Below are 16,776 nucleotides of genomic sequence, written 5' to 3'. Positions count from 1 at the left end.
TGAATGATTTTTTGAATTTATTGTTGGATTTGGTTTCTAATGTTTTCTTGAGGATTTTTGCATCTGTGTTTATCAGAGATATTGTCTAGCAGTTCTTTTTTTTTGTTGTTGTGTTTTTGTATGACTTTGAACTCAGAGTAATGCTGGCCTCATAGAATGCATTTGGAAGTTTTCCTTCTACTTTTTGGAAGAATTTGGTAGAATTTACCTCTGTAACCATTTTCTCCTGGAATTTTGTTTGTTGAAAAGTTTTTTGATCACTAATTCAATTTCATTATTGGTAATTGATATGTTTACATGTTCTATTTCTTATTGCTTCAGTTTTGATAAGTTACATATTTACAGGAATTTATCCATTTATTTTAGGTTGTCCAACCTGTTGGCATGTAGTTTTTCATAACGTTTCATGATAATTTCTATATCTATGTTATTTCTCCTCTTTCGTATGTGATTTTGTTTGTGTCCTCTCTCTTTTATGTTTTTTGATGCACGTGGTTAGAAGTTTATTAATTTTGTTGATTTTTTTTTCAAAGACCAGCTCTCCGTTTCATTGATCTGTTTTGTTGTGGGTTTTTTTTTTTCAGTTTCTATATCATTTATTTCTGCTTTAATTTTTATTATTCCTTTCTTCCACTGGATTGGGATTTTATGTGTATTTCCTTTCCTTCTCCTTTAGGTGTAAGGTTAGATTGTTTGACATTTTTCTGGCTTCTTGATGTAAGCCTGTATTGCTATAAACTTCCCTCTTAGAACCACATTGGCTGCATCTCAAATATTTTGGACTACTGTGTTTTCATTTTCATTTGTTTCCATGTATTTTTCATTTCCTCTTTGATTTATTGGTTAACTTGTTTACTGTCTAGGAGGATGTTATTTACACTCCAAGTATTTTTTGCTCTTTCTAGATTTTTTATTGTGGTTGATTTTGAGTTTCATACCATTGTGGTCAGAAAAGATGCATGGTATGACTTTGATAAATATTTACAATTGCTATATCTTCTTGTTGGATTGTTCCTTTTATTATTTTATGGTGTCCTTCTTTGTTGATTATAGTCTTTGTTTAAAAGTCTATTTTGTCTGATATAAGTATTGCTACTCTGGCTTTGTTTTGACATGCATTTGCATGATTAATGTTTCTTCATCCCCTCACTTTAAATCTGCATATGTTTTTAGGTCTAAAATGAATCTTTTATAGGCAGCATATAGATGAGTCTTTGTTTTTAAATATTTTTTTATTTTGAGAGAGAGAGAGAGAGAGAGAGTGGAGAATAAGTGGAGAAAGGGGGAGAGAGAATCCCAAGCAAACTCTGAACCATCAGTGCACAGATGATGCAGGGTTTAAATTCATGAACCATGAGATCATGACCTGAGCCAAAGTCAGATGCTTAACCAACTGAGCACCCAGGTGCCGCTAGATGAGTCTTTTATTTTTAATCCATTCTATCACCCTATGTATTTTAACTGGAGCATTTAGTTCATTTACATTCAAAGTAATTATTGGTAGATATTTATTTATTGCTATCTTGTTACTTGTTTTGTGGTTATTTTTATAGTTCTTTTCTGATACTTTCTTCTCTTCCTCTTTTTTTATACCATTTGTGGGCTTTCTTTAGTGATATACTTGTATTCCTTTCTTTTTATTTTGTTTGTGTCTCTTTTTGGTTTTTGATTTGTGGTTACCATTAGGCTTGTATAGAATATCTTCCGCCTATAGCAGTCCATAGTAAACTGATTGGTTGCTTAAGTTTGAACCTACTCTTTACTCCTCTCCCCTCCACAGTTTATGTACATGCCATCATACTTTATATCCTTTTATTTTGTGAGTTCTTTGCCTGGTTTTTACATATATACTTATTTTTACTCCTTTTGTGATTCCTACTCTTACTCGTATTAAAGTCTTTTCTTTCCACTCAGAGAGTTCTCCCTTAACATTTCTGGCAGGGCTGATTCTGAACTCCTTTAGCTTTGTCTGGGAAACTCTTTTATCTCTCCTATTCTGAATGATAAATTAGTGGCTATCCTTGTAATGATTAGAAAGGAAAAGGAGGAGAGTCTTCTAGGGTTTGTAGCAGTTGTTTCTGGATTGGCTGTACGGTTATATTCAGTTTGTAAAAAGATGTATTGAGCAGTCTACTTATGTGTTTTTTTAATGGATATTATTTTCAATGGAAAGTTTTTAAAACTCAGGTACCCAGTCTTTTTTTTTTAAATAATAGTTTATTGTCAAATTAGTTTCCATATAACACCCAGTGCTTCTCCCCACAAGTGCCCCTTACCATGACCATCACCCCCTTCATTCCCTCCCCCTCTCCCTTAAGTCCATGGATCATTTTCAGTATTCAGTAGTCTCTCATGATTTGTGTCCCTCACTCTCCACAGCTCTCTCTCTCTCCCTTCCCCTCCCTATGGTCCTCTGTTAGGTTTGTCCTGTTAGACCTATGAGTGCAAACATATGGTATCTGTCCCTCTCTGCCTGAGTTATTTCACTTAGCATGACACCCTCAAGGTCCATCCACTTTGCTACAAATGGCCAGATTTCATTCTTTCTCATTGCCATGTAGTACTCCATTGTACATATATATACCACATCTTCTTGATCCACTCATCAGGTGATGGACATTTAGGCTCTTTCCATGATTTGGCTGTTGTAAAAAGTGCCGCTATAAACATTGGGGTACATGTGCTCCTATGCATCAGCCCTTCTGGGTAAATCCCTAGCAGTGCTATTTCTGGGTCATAGGGGAGTTCTATCGATAGTTTTTTGAGGAACCTCCACACTGTTTTCCAGAGCGGCTGCACCAGTTTACATTCCCACCAACAGTGTAGGAGGGTGCCTGCTTCTCCACATCCTCGCCAGCATCTATAGTCTGTTAATTTGTTCATTTTAGCCACTCTGACTGGTGTGAGGTGGTATCTCAGTGTGGTTTTGATTTGTATTCCCCTTATGATGAGTGATGCTGAACATCGTTTCATGTGCCTGTTGCCCATCTGGATATCCTCTTTGGAGAAGTGTCTGTTCATGTCTTCTGCCCATTTCTTCATTGGATTATTCATTTTTTGGGTATGCAAATACTTAAAAACACTGACAGAGTGAAAACATTCCCAGTGTATTACAAAGATAAACAACCAAAATGATTGGCTGCAACATTTCTCTTCAGTAGTTTCCATTAGAAAATTAGGTTCCCATTAAAAAGAAACAAGGATGGTAAAATAGAAGGTAGAGGAAAACAATTTTTTTTAAGTCCATTAACTGATTTTCAATGGATCCACTTAAATTGTGTTTTAGATCTTTAGTACTGGACTAATTTTACTTGTTGATATTTATCTCAAGAATGTGATAGGTCAAATGGTTGTATTTGTGTATGTGATTTCTGATGTTTGCTAAAACACTTTGGAAAAGCCAACGTAATAACACTATAGCTTTTTATAGATCATAAAAGAAACAGAGCCTCTTAAAAGTATATTTGAAGCTTCATGGGTCCTAGTCAGAAAGTAGAATTATTTAGTGTTTCAATAAATGGCCATGGGACCATCCTCCTTTTGTGCACCATAAGTATCACACCAGCTGACTACTTTTTATATCAATGAGAAGAGAATGGATAGAATTTTCACATCCATGGTTTGTGTTGGAAACAATAAAACATTCACCAACATTTTATGCAGATCCCCTTGACTTATTTAGTAAAATAACAGAACCCCAAATTATGAAAGTTTTTTAAAAAGCTCTGAGTATCTGAGGGGGGCATACAATGGCAGGTGTGTTGGTCACTAGCATGAGCATCAATATTGCTTTGGGTTCTCGATCAGTGCCATACTCCCTCTTCTCTTTTTGTTATTTTATATTCATGACCATTCTCCTTCCTTTCCTTGTGTAAACATAAAAAATACACCACTTAATTCCTGATTGTGTTTGCTGGACAGAGAAGGCAATTCATTAATACTCACTCACTATTTCTCACTGCAGACATGCTATGCGTTGCTAGGCAGAGGTGAGGGCTCTCGGGAAAGCTTCCTTTACATTGATGGAAACAGGTGTTCTCTTTTAGTTGTCAACTCAGCTCCCTTCTGAGAATCTCAGATAAGTGGTCCAAATTACATCTAAGAGGAAAATTCGCCCAAGCATAATTACTCTTCATCAGGGTGCCACAAATAATGAAAAGAACAGAACACTGGAAGTATATTGTAGTCTACTTAATCACCATCATTTTAAAAAGCTGATGTTGAATTCCTTACTGCAAGACAAATTGTATAGCTTTGGTGGAAAATTAGGCATATTTTCTAAACACTAAATTATGTTTCTTCTAATTCACATTTGGCTAAGAAAAGCTGGCTAGTTTTTGTAGCAGTGGAATATAAAAGATAAGGTTTGCAGCTGCCATTTCAAACAGTGCATTTTTTAGTCTGTTCCTTAATAGCTTCCTGTGTTTTTATTCATATTGAATGAATCCCCTTCTTTATCTTTCTTGGTAAGATAAATTTTATCAGCATTGCTGTCTATGCAGGATGTAGGCAGATGCTTTATATCACCTGGCCCCTTCATCTTCCATTGTTCCCCACCCTCACCCAAGAGACAAACTTGTGGAGAGCGACAGATTATAAGTATGGGTAGAAGTAGTAAAGCTTTGCCCAATGATACACAATTATCTAGCATCATGCCTAAGAAATCCTGGTCATCAGAATTTTAGATAGCATTTCTCTTCGCTTAAGTTCTAGAATTGAAAATCTTCAGTTGAGTCATGATGGAAAATCTGAGACCAAAAAAACCTGGTGTGACTACAAGCTCAACCGTTGATTAGATGTGCAGAAGTTGATTAAACTTTGCATGGCTTGGTTTATTCATCCATAAAATTAGGATAATAATACCTATATGTAAGAATCAAGTAGAATAAGGAAAACATTTTTTAGGATTGTAATTGATTAATAGTAGTAATTATAAATGAAATCTAATATTTTGAGGAGGGTGTATAGACTTTTGGGGAGATGATGAGAGAAAGTGCCCATTATACATGAGCACTTTCAACCAGGGCCAAGACCTTCAGGTCACCTTCTCTTTTCCTAATTGCCTTCTGTTTGTTCCCATCAGCAGCTCCTCCTCGTGTTTACCCTTTCCAGCCAATTATGGAGAGCCTCCCATTGTCTCTTTTCATCACACATTGATGAGTGTTTCTTTCATTCTATCAGCCAAGCACATTGACGGACTAGAAATGCCCATTCGTAAAATAAAATTTGTTTGATGATTAAGTTACCCTGGGTAGAGTTATAGGGTTCCCCAAATATCACATATGTAAGACAGGGATCAGCAAGCTTTTCTGTAAAGGGTTGGGCAGTATCTATTTTAGGCTTGCTAGGTTATATGGTTTCTGTTGCAGGTACTTAGCTCTTTGTTGTAATGTGAAAATAGATAGAGACAATATGTAATCAAACATGACAGTGTTCCATTAAAACTTTATTTACAAAAACAGGTGATGAGCTGGGTTTGGTCCATGGGCCATAGTTTTCTGGGTCTCCAAGACAGAGAGGTGAATCAAAACTTTAAAGTGACACAACCATCATCACATAATATAGCTTTCCTGAAAAGGTGCTCCATGGAGTGCCCCTGCAAACAAAGGGTAAATGGTCAAATATATTTTTGAAACGCTGTATGATTTTTCCCCTTCTTAGAGGGACTCAAATGCATTAATATACTAAAGGCCCTGACTTTTTTCAAGAGTGTAACATTAGTAATAGGAATGATAGCTAATGCTCTAATAGTGCTTACTGTGTGCTGGAACTGTTCTAAACGCTCGTACGTATATTATTTCATTTAATCTCCCTGTGAGATGTAGGGTATTGTTAACGCCGTGTTATAGTCAATGAAGCTGAGGCACTGGAAGGTTAGTAATCTGCCAAAGGTACCATGATGAGTGCAGCTGGGATTCAAAGTTAGGCAGCCTGGCTCCAGGGTCTGTGGCCTGGGCCACCCTTTCCTCCACTAACATGTGGACATGTGTGTGCAATACCGTGTGAGCTGGGAAGGTCCTTCTTTTATCCAGTTCTCTCAGTGAGGTCTAGAGAGATCCAGTGACTCCTCGAGGGTCACAAGCATAATTAAGAACTGAGATAAGTCTACAGATCAATTAAATCACTGCCCTTCATTTGAAGAAATGCTTAAATTAACCCTTTATAAAGAGAAAAATCCTTTTAAAAACATTATCACCACTAATTTCCTTTGTCTAATTCAGTTTTTTATAACCAGTTCCATTTCAGTGGGGTGAATGTACAGTTTGATTTCTTTAAAGGTAGAATTATTTTCACTTAAAAAAATGGGATAGGCAATCCTCTATCAAGGGGAAGATGACCGATCTTCATCACCAACTCTCATTTCACTCTCAGGCTCTAAATCGGTGTTCCCAAGACTCAGTGCACATCAGAATCACTTGGGGTGCTTGGAAAAAATGATGCTGAGCCCCACTCCACTGCTTTAGAAATTCTGTTTTGATTGAGGATCTGGCTTAAGTATTTCTAAAGATGTCTGTATCCAGGGCTGCGAATCACTGGTCTGGAGTCACATGTGTTATTGTCTGCTAAATTGTACACCTACATTAACAGCTAACATTTAAAATATTACATGGACTGAAATAAAACTTATGTGGACCATGGTTATAATTAATAAAAATGTGACCACATTCCAAGCATGAGTGGAACTTTATTATTGCAGATAGATTGCTGGTGGGTATAATATTCAATCAGTTTTATGTGAGTGGGGCCTTTGCATTGACATGCATAGCTGCAGAACCGGACAGACTTTGATAGGTTGCTGCAGCTCAGTATGGCTCAAATAGAGGCTGATCTCTACCTTTTATGTGGTTGTTTAATGCCTGGGACTTATGGTAGAAGAAACGTGTATTTTGGAGGATTAGGTTGTGCCACTGTTCTTCAGCAACTTGAAAATATTATAATCATTTATGATAGAAGACTTCAGAAAAGAATGCAGTATATTAGAGTATTTTAGCATAACAATGACCATCTGTGAGATCAAATGGATTTGAAATGATCAGGACTTGAGATGGTCTAATAAATACAATCAAACATTAAACTTATCTTTAAGTTTTCTGGCAGTTAAGGCAAAAAAGTGAACATCCTAAGGACATAGTTTTATATTCTGGATAAAAGGAGCTTTCACACTTGCAGAGAAGATTGGTATTTTTGGACTAATTTCAACCAAAAATTTAATACATATGTCTTTGGGATAACACAGTTGAAAATACCTTTACCACAGTTTTGCAAGTCATAGAAAGGCTGTTCAGTTTATGATAGTTGAATGAATCCTCATATAGTTGAGTGAACCAAATATCACGAATAAGTAGACATTTCTATAGTTGTTCATTGCCTTTTCATTTATTCGTTCAGTCACCTATTTGCTTCAAGTGCCTACAATGTTCTGGATACACTGTTCAGTTATGGGAATATGGCATCATAAGATCATTCATGTTCTCAAGCAGCTTATACTACAGAGGAGAAGATGCTCAGTAAAGACAACATCTCAGAGTGAGAGAGCGCAGAGCTCAAAATAAAGGTGTGTGATTGTTTATGTTATGGGGAAACAAAGAAGGAGGACCTAGGTGAGACCATGGGAGATCAGAGAAGACTGAATAGGCGTAAGATGAGCAGTGAAAATGCATTTCCAGAGGAAGAACAGCAGGTTAAGCAGCAGGGAAGGGTACTGAGTGTTCAGGAAATTTACAAATGTCTCTCCTAAATTGGAGGGTGGAGTTCACATGGGGATGTGGAATCAGAGATTTGTGTGGGATTCCAAAGATCAGGCCAAAGACGTATAGACTGTATGAAAGTGATGGTAGTCACGTCCCTATTTTAGGCAGGGAAGTCACATGATCAGTTTTGTGTTTTAGAAAGATTATTCTAGGTACAGTGAGGAAGGAACAGACTGGGAGGTCACCTAGGAGGCTGTTTGTGTAAATCACTTCTTTTTAAAAAATTTTTAATGTTTTATTATTTATTTTTGAAAGAGAGAGAGAACATGAGCAGGGGAGGGTCAGAGAGAGAGAGGGAGACACAGAATCTGAAGCAAGCTCCAGGCTCTGAGCTAACTGTCAGCACAGAGCCCGACATGGGACTCGGACCCACGAACCTTGAGATCATGACCGGAGCCGAAGCCAGATGCTCAACTGACTGAGCCACCCAGGTGCCACTGTGTAATTCACGTCTTAAGTGTTGAAGATCTGAAGGGAAGCAATGATAATGTAGAATAGGGGAAAGATTCCACAGTTGTTTAAGAGATTGACTTATATGGATTAATGACTATAAAAAGGGGAAGAGAGAAGATTTGAGTTAAGTTACCTGGCTTAGATGACTGGGCAGCTGTGGGATAATTTACAGAGATCAAGAACAACAGAGGAAAATTGGACTTGTGGGTAGGAAGCAAAAAGTGAAGGATGGTGAAGACGAGTTCAGTTGACACTTAAGAGACATTGACTGGAGAATTCCAGCAGAGCGTTGAGGTCTGAGCTGGAGGAAATGGTTTTGGAATTTACCAGCATGTAGATGGCAGTTATAGATGGCCCTGTATATCATGGAGATGACTTACATTTTGGAACTCTGAGAAACATTTACACTTTAAAAGGCTTGTAGAAGATACAGAGTTTGTGAAGGAGACAGAAGCATAGTAATAATAAACTGAGAGTATGCGTGGTAATGGAAGTGATTAACAGAATACATGGGACTAGCGAGGGACGTGGTCTGGAACAGAGATAGAACTGAGATAGAAATACATGAAAGTGTCTCTGTGAATCTCAGTTGTGCTAGATGGGACTTGATAGGAATTGGCTCTCTGACACTAGGCTGAATATTTTTAATAGGAGCCTATGGGTGGTCCATGTTGTTTAAGGGACACATGCTTTAGATTTCAGATCTATTTCAAAAGTTTGGGATCCAAACATTTCTCCGCACACTTAAGTCCAGTTGTGAATGCAGACTAAATATCATCAAAAGTCTTGGAAGAAATCTAAGCGCTTGCTTAGCACAAGGTGGAGATGACCATGTCCTGGGCTATGAAACATGGAAAATTAAGGCCAATTTCTACCAATTAAGCACTTCAATGAATAGAAGCTAAGTATTGCTCAGTGGAATGGATGATCTTAAATAAAACTCTATTGTGAATGTCTTACAAATTAGCTGCAACTAACAACACCATGTAACTGAATGCATTCTTATAATGATTAGGGTTATTTAAGATTACCGATTTAAATATGACAATTTTAGTTTGGGTATATTTGGTACTTCTCCTCCTCGAGAATTATATTAGACTGCATGTCTGACTCTCCAAGACCTTTCAGAGTTAGGAATAACATAAGGAGATGAAGTATCATGAAGTATCATGGATGCCTGGACTCTTTTCCCATATCTGTGGGGCCTCAGGACCTGTGGGTAACTGAAAACAGAGGCCTTTTTGATCTGCACATCCTGAGGAGCATTTATTGGATCTCATGACTTCTCTCTACACACTGGGAAATATGCCATGTGCTCTGACTCCAGGCTGAATGAAAGAAGTGAAGCTTCTTGGGGATTTTGTAGGTCTCAGTATTAGAATATTAATAGTTTGACATCTCTCCTCTGTTCTTACCATCTTAAGAACTCACATCAAATAGGAAAGGTGAGGTGTTCATTGCTTGTCTTTCTGGAACTTTATCTAGTTTCTAAGACCCTTGGCTGCCACACTACTAATTGCATTAGAATTTTCCACCATTTAATCCCTTAGTGCCCCATAAGTTTCAAGTCTAATGTGAATTTCCCCCAGTTTTCAGCATCTATATGTTAAAATTCTTCCATTTCACTTTCAAAAGATAACACAAAAGGGAATTTTAGGTCGCTCTCAAGAAGCCAGTGAGTGCTGTAAAAAGGGAGAAGGGAGGAATGTCTTAGAGCCAAGCAAGGTCCTTATGTAAGAGTCATTGGCTTCCTGCAGGTTCTTTACTGGAAAATCAAGAAAAAGGGCTAAAAAGATTTTAAAATGTTCTGTAAATAGGAGAATTAAAAAAAAAATAGCAACCTCCCTGCATGGTTGATATTAGGCCTCTAATATCAGTATCAGTAATAGAGATAAAATGCTTGTATTTCTGTTTGCTAGTCTAGCAGAAGAATCTTACTTCTTTTACTCAACAGAGTGCCCACATACTGAGTACTGAGTACTGAAATGCAGTGAACTGTTGTGATGTCTAATGAAATAATAATCGTTTTAGAGTCAACACCACTATTAGAGTACTCCTGACTACTCAAAGTGTGTTCTTTTTTTTTTAATTTTTTTTCTGTTTTTTAATTTATTTTTGAGAGGCAGAGAGAGACAGCACAAGCAGGGGAGGGTCAGAGAGAGAGAGAGGGAAATACAGAATCAAAAAGAGGCTCCAGGCTCTGAGCTAGCTGTCAGCACAGAGCCTGACGCGGGGCTCAAACCCACGAACTGTGAGATCATGACCCGAGCTGAAGCCGGAGGCTTAACCGACTGAGCCCCCAAGGCGCCCCTCAAAGTGTGTTCTACGGGCCAGCAGCCTTGGTACTTCAGGGGAGTCCGTGAAGATGCAGAGTATTACGCTCTAACCCAGACGTTACTGAATCGCTCTCTGCATCTTAAGATGATCTCTAGGTGATTTGTCTCCACATTAATATTTGAGAAGCACTGGTCTAGATGAATAATAATCCTAAAACTCTCCCACCTTTTTTTATTTATTTAAAAAAAATTTTTTTTGTGAAGAAAATTATAATGAGAGGCGCCTGCCTGGCTCAGTCAGTAAAGCATGTGACTCTTGATCTTGGGGTTGTAAGTTTGAGCGCTATAAGATTGGGTGTGAAGATAACTTAAAAATAAAATCTTGAAGAGAAGGAATCCTCAGTGAATTAATTCAATAAATACATCAGTTTCCTGTGTACTACTTTGTCTACATGACTATTTCCTTCACATTAGTTAAATCTCATTGATAGTCAACTTATTCTGTGTACAAAGTTCTTACATCAACAACAACCCTTTATAATGGAAATAAAGATTTGAGTGAAACCCTGAAAGGAAGTGTGATTAGTTTGATATCATCAGGCTTTTAGGCTTGTGGATGCCATTAGCATGAGGCCTGGTATAGAAAATGTCGGCTAACCTGAAACTTGTAAAAATACATAGTAAACAAGCTGAGAGCTGTAGGCTTCACTGAAGGCAGACCTGGTCAAGCAACTGTAGATTATGACATCACATTAGTAAACTTGGAGTCATTCTTGAATTTTTCTTGCCCTCAGCTCTTTCATCTAATTAATGTGCAGGTTCTTCTGGTTTCATTACTAAAGCACATAGAGAGTTAATCCATCTATCTCTGTCTGTGTTCCAAGCCATCCCTATCCAAGAGGTCTTTCCTGTAGAAGGTAGAGCTTCTGCTCTTTCTTCTGGCCAATCCATTTTTCACATAAGAGTTAGAGTCACCTTTAAAAACTGTTAACATAAGTCTATGTAACTCCTCTACTTAAAAATCCTTCACTGCTTTTCCATTGCTTTCGTTTTGTTCTAACAATTCCCTAGCACAGCAGGAAGGCCTGGCATGGGCTTCTCAATGTATTCATGCCATTCTCCCTTCCTGATCACCTCCCTCCATGTCTCCAGATTTTTCCCAGTTCCTAGAGGATGCCTCCCTCTCACCATAACACCGTTGAATGTCTCACTCCTTTTCCCACATCAGGTCTCAGTTTTAATGTTAACCTTTCCAGGGAGGACCTTCCTGAGTGTCTAGCTTTCTTGTGATTCTCTATTTTAACTCCCTGTTTATGTCCTCAGCAGCACATTCCAAATTCTTGTATACATTTTCTGTATTTATTTGCTTATTGCCTGTCTTTCTCAAAGAATAAAGGCTCAAGTGAGAGTATGCCTTGACTGTCTTGCTCACAATTGACTGTTAAAGTTGCCAGCAAAAAGCAAGCCTCATTACATATTTGTTAAATAGAATGACTTTAAAACAAATACAAAAAACATGTTTAATTTTTAATTACTTCTTTGATCTTCAGTGGTTTCTTATTCATTATGCAAGTGATTAATTTTAAACAAATCCTTTCAAGCTCATTATGTGAAAAAGTATTAAATGTGACATGTTACTCTTTCAAGGAGTACTCAGCATTGGAAACAAAATTAACAATGGATATAGCCAAGAGGGTATTTTAGTAGAACATTTTGTTGAGATTTGTATCACAGTAACCAACTGACGCTGCTCAGCCTAGTTATTTGTCCCCGTCTTTGTGTTACTTTGTGATTGACTTTAAGAAAGTGAAGTATGCCAGTTGCCTTATTTACCACTGTAATCTGTTGATATGATGTATAAACCAAATTTCAGGGCAGCAAATGCTCAAAACTCAGAAAGCCAAACTCTCTTGGATTCAGTGTTAAGAATTTGTGAGTGTGTTGGGCAAACGTGACAAGTAGTTTTTAAGAATTTCAACAGTCTTGGTGCGCCTGGGTGGCTCAGTCCGTTAAGCATCCAATTTTGGCTCAGGTCATGATCTTGTGGTTCGTGGGTTCAAGCCCCGCATCAGGTTCTATGCTGACAGTTCAGAGCCTGGAGCCTGTTTCAGATTCTGTATCTCCCTCTCTCTCTCTCTGCCCCTCTCCCATTTGTGCTCTGTCTCTCTCTGTCTAAAAAATAAATAAACTATAAAAAAACTTAAGAAAAGAATTTGTGAGTGTGAAGACTGTGCTCTTAAACATTTCAGGGGAGTCTCCATTGAGATCCGATCTCTGAAAGCCAAGCAAAGGGGCCCAAGACTCTATTGTAGTTATCAAAACTGGATATCTCAGAACTTTAGAATTAAGTTATTAGATAAAGAAGGAAGCCCAAGGCACATGGGCAACTCGGTTGGTTAAGCATCCAACTCTTGATTTTAGCTCAGGTTATGATCTCATGGTCATGAGATTGAGCCCTGCATTGGGCTCACAGAGCCAGCTGAAGATTCTCTCCTCTCTCTCCCTCTGCCCCTTCCCCACTTGCCTGTACATGCATGTTCTCTCTCTCTCTTGGAAAATAAAACAAACAAACAGAATGAATATATAAAAGAAGGAAGCCCGAATAGCCCAACCAGGGGCCTGATGATCTTGTCTGCCAAGTCAGAGGTGCTCAAAGGATGGACTGAAGGACATGAATCAAGGAATGAGGATGGGTAGTATTGTGTAGAAGAGGACAGTTGGAATGCCACAATCAAAAGTTAATTGTAGATTTTCAGAGATCAGGATGAAAGCTGAAAAATATCTATTAAAGCATTTAAGTATACTTGATATATGGATATATGAAGACTATGGATGATTGAATGTATATTTATTTTAAGTCTGAATGTTCAGACTTTGTTAGTTTCCTGGGGCTGCTCTGACAAAGTGCCACACACTGGGTAGCTTTTATTATTTAAAAAAGAATTTTTTTAATGTTTTATTTATTTTTAATACAGAGAGAGACAGAGCATGAGAGGGGGAGGGGCAGGGAGAGAAGGAGACACAGAACTGGAAGCAGGCTCCAGGCTCTGAGCTAGAGGTTAGCACAGAGCCTGACGCAGGGCTCGAACCCACAAACGTGAGATCTGACCTGAGCCACAGCCGGAGGCTTAACCGACTGAGCCACCCAGGCGCCCTGGGTAGCTTTTAAACAACAGAAAATTACTATCTCAGTTCTGGAGGCTAAAGGTCAGGATCCTGTATCTACAGGGTTGACTCATCCTGAGGGCTGCCAGGGAAGGCTGTGGTCCAGGCCTCTCTGTCTTATCTTCACATCATTTCTCTCTGTATGTGTCTGTGCCCAAATTTCCCCTTCTTTTATGAACAACAGTCTTGTTGGAGTAGAGCCCACCCAAATGGCTTCACTTTAACTTGATTACCGCTGTAGAGAATCTACCTCCAAGTAGGAAGAGGTGCTGGGGGTTAGCACGTCAAAACAGAAATTTGGGGGAAACACAATTCAACCCCTAACAGACCTTAATAATTAATTACATGGCATTTTAAATATGGAAAATAAAAACTTATGTCATAAATATTTGCTTTGTGTGGCTATTAACTACCTAGCACATCCAAAAACAAAAACAAAACAACAACTAAGAAACTACCTACCTGTAGAAATTAGCATGTGATCTTTACATACTATAGTCTATAACCTACAGGCAAACTATAGTAAAACTATTTTTAATAAAGAAATGAATTAGTATCACTCTCTAAATTGAAATTTGTCTTTGTGCAGTCATTGAGCCTTAACTGGAGTCTGTTAGAAGCTCCCTCTTTGGGGTAGAAGTTTGGTATTAATAACATGGCAGTTGGCACAGAGGGCGGATTTTCAGCAGGTGTTACATGTGCTAATGAAGCTTGGGGCTTACTGGAGGTTGATTTTAACATTTCTTTTGCTTTCCCACTAATGAGGTCTAAATGATAGGACTGATAGACATTTTCCCCCCCAACCATAATTTAAAAGCCAGACCACATTTTAATTTAACATTGAATTGCCCATAAAATATTAAATAAGGTAAATGCAGCAAAATTATCCAACTTAGGAAATGTGCTAATCTTTTTTTTTTTTTCCTTCTAAGTCCTTAGCTGGGTTTTATAAAGAGCCTCAGCAAAATCCATTTTCTTCCTCTTTGAAATGGTGTTGTATTTGTGTGGCTCGGAAGAGGGGCACTGCCTTCAGCAGCGGTGGTCTCTTGGTGTGATAAGGAACGAACAGATCCTGTGTTCATCCATTGATTCCATCGTTTCCGTGTTTCCTAACATTCTTTTTCTTATGGACAAGATATAATGCTAATTTTCACCTTCAGGAAAAGGTTATTCTGCCATTTCTCAAGGCCATTAGTGATGGAACTTGTGATGTGGTGTCTACATAATTGGCTTTTTTTTCTTTTTCTTTTCTTTCTTTCTTTCTTTTTCTTTTTTTTTGTGCTGATCTCTTCTGTTTATCCTATGCCCCTTCCTCCTGTCAATACCTGGTGGTGTTTTTTTGCAAAGTGCTTGGATGCTCATTCTGTCTGATGTACTTGTTACTGCCAGTAAGGCTTTTTTTGACTGACAGCTGAGATGGAGCAAGTGGGCACTGATCCAGTCATACGCTTCAGTGGCTGTTGTAACACAGGCCACAGCCTGACAGGTGGAGTGAACGGTGTAGGTTTGTGATGTGATTACCTGGAACCACAGATCCGCATTCACCCAAATGAATGAAATTGATTTTGATTTGCAGTCCAACAAAGTAAGGTTCCAGAATGTCAGCCATCTATCCATCCCCCTGCTCCCCTACCTCTGGTCTTTAGTTAAGCTGTAATATTAATAGGATGGATTTTATTTAAATACAATTTTGTTCAATAATGGTGGCAATAGTCAAGACTCAAATTAATAAAACTTTTTTTCTGCAAAGGTTTATTCTTAGTGAATATAACTATATTAAATACTTGTCATGACTCAGATCTTGGTAATCCAAGGTTTTATAAAAACTCATGTGACTTGAGTACAAAGTCATGTTTGGGAATCTCTGGGTTGACTCAGAGTCAGTACCCAGTTGGTGCAATGGCTTCCCCTGGCCTTTCCAAATAATTTATAGTGGGGCTGCCAGAAATCTTATATAGCTCATGATCAATAGTGAGCTCTTCATAAGGTAAGTCTCTGGAAGTTTTACAATGTAATTTATAATTATGAGCTATATGTTATTTTATTTCATTATTATATCTTTGAAGTTTGGGATGTCTTACATTGATTTTTATTCCCTAAATCCTGTATTTCAACAAGTTTCTTTTTACCTTAAAAAATTCTGATTTTTAAAATTGTTTCAAGTATCACTGATGCCCAAGGAAGATGAAAAGTAAGAGGAGATGAGTAAAAATTGATTTTTAACAGTGTCACACCATTGTCTTTTGAACGGATAAGTAAAAATCTAATTACAATTTAGAAAGTATGTCATGCATCTTATTGCCTCCAGTGTATCAGGTAACTAGCAGTATATCACCTATTATTAGAGACAACAAGCTACAATAGGATGCATAGAGAGGGCACGCTAGCTGTCCGAGGAAGCAGGATCCACTGATCTGTGTGTTTCCAACCAGCTTCATCTTTTGATTCCACATCTCATGTAATGGCTCAGTACCTCTTACTTTATAACCTTAATTGTCTATTCTTCAGCACAGTACTTGCTTTCAGAATTTATCTTTAGTGATCTATCTCCTAGGTTCAGCACATCTTGCTTTAAAACATCAGAAACTATATTCATTTTTTAAATATGGACTCTGACTTCTGGCACTTTAAGAGGAAGAATTAATTATGTTATCAAAAAGTTAGACATATCTGATTCAGCAAATGGTGTTTATATGTGTGTGATAATGTGTGGATGTATATTTCAAGGGCTTATATCCATTAGAAACTTGATGTGGGAAATATTTATGTTAAGGTTTAATTCAACTTGGGTCTGTTTACCTTGACTGTTCAGTCTCCTGGGTTCCCTGATTAGTTGAAATTGAAATGCACTTCAAGAGTGTATTTCACTCTGAGACAATAGAGTAACATCTCTTTTTCTAAAGTAATAGAGGGTGATTCTATACACTGACTCTAGTTTGGGATTCTGATTTCTTACTTTGTAAGATTTGCTGTTTGTATCTTTCTATAAACTATTCTTTTGTCCGTATGCAAATCTTGCTTGCCAGCCACCTGTTTTGGTATTTACTCACTAACTGTACTAAGTGCTTCCCACTCAAGGAGTGCAAGTATTCAGGAGAACGCTGGGTAACATTTGACATTTAGCTTGCCTG

The 16,776-nt window shown here is 37.8% G+C and overlaps 1 protein-coding gene across 1 annotated transcript in view; it reads left to right on the top strand.

The window, feature by feature from the left end:
• Nucleotides 1-16,776, top strand: part of EPM2A (EPM2A glucan phosphatase, laforin) — a 67,328-nt gene that overhangs the window by 34,744 nt on the left and 15,808 nt on the right. The window lies entirely within an intron of this gene.

This window comes from Suricata suricatta, chromosome 7 (assembly GCF_006229205.1).
Source record: "Suricata suricatta isolate VVHF042 chromosome 7, meerkat_22Aug2017_6uvM2_HiC, whole genome shotgun sequence".
In the NCBI taxonomy this organism is placed as follows: Eukaryota; Metazoa; Chordata; class Mammalia; order Carnivora; family Herpestidae; genus Suricata; species Suricata suricatta.
Note: the sequence above shows the minus strand (reverse complement) of the source record. Positions and strands in the feature narration are given on the sequence as shown.